Genomic DNA, 6,079 nt, shown 5'->3' on the forward strand with positions numbered 1-6,079 from the left:
AATACATCAACATGAACACCATATAAATAATGCCGCCATATCTTAAGTGCATGGACAATTGCAGCTAACTCGAGGTCGTGGGTCGGATAATTCCTCTCGTGCTTCCTCAACTGCCTTGAAGCATACGTAATTACCTTCCCATGTTGCATCAGGACACATCCTAACCCGACACCTGATGCATCACAATACACGGCATAACCCTCTAGACCCTCTGGAAGTGTTAGAACTGGAGCTGAGGTCAACTTGTTCTTAAGCTCTTGGAAACTCCGCTCACAAGCCTCTGTCCATTGAAACTTAGTTTCTTTCTGTGTCAACTTCGTCAATGGTGCCGAAAGGGAAGAAAAACCCTCTACGAACCTCCGATAGTATCCTGCTAAGCCTAGAAAGCTACGAACCTCTGTCGGAGTGGTAGGTCTAGGCCAAGATTTCACGGCCTCAATCTTCTGAGTGTCCACCTTTATCCCTTCATCTGATACAATATGCCCCAAGAATGCTACAGACTTCAACCAGAACTCACATTTAGAAAACTTAGCATACAACTTACGATCACGGAGGGTTTGGAGTACCGCTCGCAGGTGGTCCGCATGCTCATCCTCTGAACGGGAATAAACCAGAATATCATCAATAAATACTATCATGAACAGATCTAAAAATGGCCGGAATAGGCTATTCATCAAGTCCATAAATACAGCGGGTGCATTAGTCAACCCGAAGGACATGACAAGGAACTCGAAGTGGCCATATTGGGTCCTGAATGCTGTCTTTGGAATATCTTTTTCCCGAACTCTGACCTGGTGGTACCCCGACCTCAAATCTATTTTTGAAAAGCATCTAGCCCCTGCAACTGATCAAACAAGTCATCGATCCTTGGAAGTGGATACTTATTCTTAATAGTTACCTTGTTCAGCTGCCTATAATCGATACACATCCTCAGCGAGCCGTCTTTCTTCAGCACAAATAGTACCGGTGCACCCCAAGGTGAGGTACTGGGCCTGATGTAACCTTTCTCCAGCAAATCTTTTAACTGCTCCTTCAACTCCTTCAATTCGGCAGGTGCCATTCTATACGGAGGGACAGATATTGGTTGAGTTCCTGGAAGCAAATCGATGCTAAAATCAATCTCTCGCTCTGGAGGAATACCTAGAAGCTCATCTGGAAACACATCTGCATACTCTTTGACTACGGGAATAGACTGAAGTGTAGGTGTCTCAGCATCTGCATCTCTAACTCGCACAATATGATAAATTCACCCTTTTGCGATCATTTTCCTCACCTTCAGATAGGAAATAAACCTACCTCTGGGTGTTGCTGTATTACCTACCCATTCAAGGACTGGCTCACCCGGAAAATGAAATCTGGCTGCCTTTGCTCGGCAATCAACTGTGGCATAGCAAGCTGCCAACCAGTCCATGCCCATGAGAGCATCAAAATCCATCATCTCTAGCTCAACTAGGTCAGCTGAGGTCTGACGACTACAAATTATCACCGTACAACCTCGGTAAACCCGTCTAGCAATAATCGATTCTCCGACCGGTGTAGATACTGCAAAAGGATCACTTAGTATTTCAGGCACTATACCAAACTTCCTCGCGACAAATGGGGTAATATACGATAAAGTAGATCCTGGGTCTATCAAAGCATAAGCATCGTGAGAGCAAATGGTTAATATACCTGTCACAACATCTGGTGAAGACTCCTGGTCCTGTCGACCCGCTAAAGCATAGATACGGTTCTGATTACCACCTGAACTGGAACCTCTACCTCTGCCTCGACCTCTACCAGCCGAAGACTGAGACTCGCGCCCTGAAGGATGCACGGACATAGATGATCCTGTTGCTGAACTCGCTGGTTGTGCCATTCCCCCAGAATCTCTATTTGGGCAATCTCGCATCATATGCCCCGGACGCCCACATGTATAACAAGCATCAGAACCTGCTCGGCATTGGCCCAAGTGTCCTCTACCACAGATGTCACACCGTGGAGGAAATGACCATGTCTGCACAGAACGTCGCTGTCGCTGCAAACCCGACGCCCGTGAGCTCTCACCTGGTCCTAACAGAGTATAGCAGTTATACCTGTAACCCTGTAATTGAGGTGGCGTAGGCCTAGGTTGCCGTCCGAAGTACTGGGTCCAATAACTACCCTGAGACTGCTCCTGAGACCTGGAAAATCTCATCCTCTTACGTTGCCCTTGCTCAGCCCTCTCTGTACCCTGCTGCCGATGCCTACCCCTTTCTATATTCTGGGCGAATGCCTGAATCCGGGAGATATCCATACTATCCTGCAATGCAGCGGTGGCACATGCCTCGGTTAACTCTGGGGCTAACCCTGCTATAAACCTGTGAATCCTGTCCCGCATAGTAGCAACTATGGATGGTGCATATCTGGCCAATGAGTCAAAACGGAGACTATACTCTCGAACACTCATATTACCCTGCTTGAGGGCTAGAAACTGATCGACTCGAGCCTGTCGGATCTCCCGCGGTAAGTACTGGTCAAGGAAGGCATCTGAAAAATTCTCCCAAATAGCTGGAGGTGCATCACGTCCCCTGGACCTCTCCCATCCCTCGTACCAAAGGATGGCTATATCTCGGAGTCGAAAAGCTGCTAGCTCAACTGCCTCTTTCTCTGTGGCATGTATAACACGAAAGATCCTGTGAAGCTGATCTATGAAATCTTGCGGGTCCTCCATCTGATCTGTCCCCGTGAACTCTGGGGGACTCAAAGCAATAAACTCTCGGACCCTTGAACTCCCAGATCCCTCAGAAGTTCCTGCACTAGCTGATGCCCTAGCCTGTTGCTGGGTACCTACCAACTGTGTCAATAAATGTACCGCACTTCTCAAGTCCTGATCTGATGGAAGTGGAGGGGGAACTGGATGTGCGGTTTCCCTAGGAATCTCCGTAGTTGGTGGAGGAGCCGGTAATGGCTGAGTAGGGGTCTCGCCTTGAGCCTCAGACTGGGCCCCATCTACTGGGGGTACCCTGCTGGTCCCCTCACCTGCTGCTGTATCTCTCCTCTGGCTAGCCGTAGTCTTCCTAGTCACCGTCATCTGTGCATGCAAACACCAACACATAAGTTTAATTCAAATTTCCTATAACTCAGTTCTATAGCACGATTTAGATTTCAAAGAAGGGTAACCAACTCCTAAATGCCCTGTAGTTCCCTGCTTATATAATGTGGTGCACAACACATCTATAAACAAGACCCTACTAGACACGGCTTGTAGACTCCCTAGGACAGAACTGCTCTGATACCAAGTTTGTCACGCCCCGAACCTAGGAGCGAGACAAGCACCCGGTGCCTCACCTAACCTGGCGTACCAAATTGCGACTAAGGGACTCTGAACATATAATGTCATACTTTGGCCATGGGGCCACCTTGCAAGACAATTTGCGAAGCAAAATATAAAACTGAATGGAAACTAGCGCTAACTAAACATCAATATAAAGCTAGGCCGAAAAGGCCGTCATAGCTACTACAGCTGACAAACCACCAAATTATACATACCAGGCCTACAAACCCAACATACTGCACTAACCAACAGGATATGTCTACAAGCCTCTACTGATAGATATATTGTGATCGGAACAGGGCCCCGACCTACCCATATTATATATATAAATACATACATAAGATGCACACAAAAACCTAGACCCGATAACTCCGAAGGATGTGGAGCTTACCGATCAGGCTAAACTTTGGAAACACCTACTGAGGAGGTCTACTCGTCTGTCTATCTGAACCTGCATGCATGAAATGCAGCGTCCCCGGAAAAGGGACATCAGTACGAAATAATGTACCGAGTATGTAAGGCAATAACATAACTGAAAATTGAAACTGAACTGATAATATAATAACTGGAAGTAACTGGGAGTCAAAGATGATCTGGAGATATACTTACCTGCAGATAGTGACTAAACTCCTTCAATATAGTAAGTAAAATAAATGTCCGGCCCTATAAGGCTCGGTACGTGTAAATGCTCGGCCGTAGTAGGCTCGCTCATAGGCGCTCGGCCATACTGGGCTCTGTATCTCGGCCATCCTGGGCTTGCTCATAGGCGCTCGGCCACAGTAGGCTCGGTATATATAACTTACCATCTGATTAGAGGTTGCCCAATAGGGGCCTGCCCACCGATTATAGCTCGATGGTGGTGAAAATAGTGTAATACTGTATATATATATATAGACCCTCTGCTCTCTTGACTGAATAAAGATAAAACTAAACTGAATATGAAGTCCCGATAAGGAATAATATTGTAACTTATGAGACTAGAATAATGTGAATAAATTCATGAATACGAACTTCTCTTTATGTCTCATTATTAACACATGTAGCTACGAGATCATGCCAAAATGAAGGAAGGGCTTAGCCTTAACATACCTTATCACAATCTTTCCAATCACCAAGTTGAACTCACCTCTTTGCACCTTAATCTACAAGAATGATAATAATACTATCGTTAAGTTACGAAAGGTACAACTATCGCACAACAAGATAGGGCAGCATCTCCCCTATAATCCTTACTTCCTCTAAATTCAAGATAACACCAAAAATACAAGAACAGAACAATAACAACATATATACATCATTTTCCAGCCCTATATACACCATCAAATACTACAAAACAGCCCAACACACCCCAATCTCTTCGTACACAAAACGACCACCGTAGTAGTGTCAAACGACCCGAAAATGTTATGACGAACGACCAGCCAACCACCCTACATTTATATGGTGTTTCTACACCCCCTTCCTCCTCCAAAACTCCACAAAACAGTAGTAAAACATGCAGCCCAACAGCAACACAAAACAGTCCACAAAATAGTCCGCTACAAATGAATAACTCGAACTCACGGCTTCCGATCACCATCCCGTAAGTTCTTACAAGTATAGAACGACTTACCATGAATATACAGAAGAAAAAATGGATGAAAGAGAGCAGTAAACTCACCTTATTTGTTGGATAACTCAGCTCCTATCTTGGTTCTTCAAACTCTAGGTTTTACCTCCAATTAGAACTTGAAAGGGAGAGAAAATCAATTAGGGTTTGTGGAAAATTTTTGGGAGGATTCTTTTTGCAGAGCTTATGTCTGGTTATTATGATCTATTTTAAATCTAATATATGAAGAAAATAGGCCTTTAAAAGGCCTCTTTGGACGACCCGAAATGGCCCATTTTTGCGCTTTCATTTAAGCAAGTAGGTGACATACCTACTTGTCAGCTAGCAGCTTGCGCAGTATCACAAAAATGCCCATATCTCTCTACTCCGATATCGTATTAACAAACGGTTTAATGCGTTGGAAAATAGACTCATATATATTTAATTAGATGGGTGGAACACCCCATAACTCTAAGTATATTGGGAGAAAATTACAGTTACATTTGACCCAAAGTTTCAGTAAAACTTATGAATGCAACTTGTGATGATTTTCATCGACTTTTGTTCCACAACTTGCTTGACTTCAAAACATAACACACGGATGTCATACGACTAATATAAATCATAACATAATCTCCTTATCATGTTAATCACCCTAGTATCACCCCAAAGGTACATGTTATAACATTCCCAACTTGTCGACTTTCGACGAAACATTGTTTTATTCAATTGCTTTAGCTTCTGAACTGTCCAACCCTCTTTGTACTTGTTGTTCATGATCTTCAATATTTGTAACCTCAGAGGTAATATGATTAACTTACTTTATATACTTTTAAATATTATCTCATTTTTGGTCCTACATTAATTTGCTTACGATGCATTTTTACGTACGAAAATATAAGGTGTAACAATTGTGAAATCAATAGGATTCTCAATATTTTCCTGAAAAGGATACTTGACAGTGAAGATGGACTTATTTGGATTATTTGTTAATATGGGCTGCTTTGACTTAGTTGGCTTATTTAGAGCAATTTGGATGCTGCCACCAGAGTCAAATGTGTTCCTGAATGGTGACTTCATGACCCTGTTGGTTTCCTTTCTCTAGGAATCATTTCAGGTGTGTCATGATCAACAAAAGCTATAAGATCTTCCTCCATAGTAGTAACATTTTTCTCCACTCCTAAAGCTTCACCATG

Source organism: Nicotiana tomentosiformis, chromosome 12, assembly GCF_000390325.3.
Source record: "Nicotiana tomentosiformis chromosome 12, ASM39032v3, whole genome shotgun sequence".
NCBI lineage: Eukaryota > Viridiplantae > Streptophyta > Magnoliopsida > Solanales > Solanaceae > Nicotiana > Nicotiana tomentosiformis.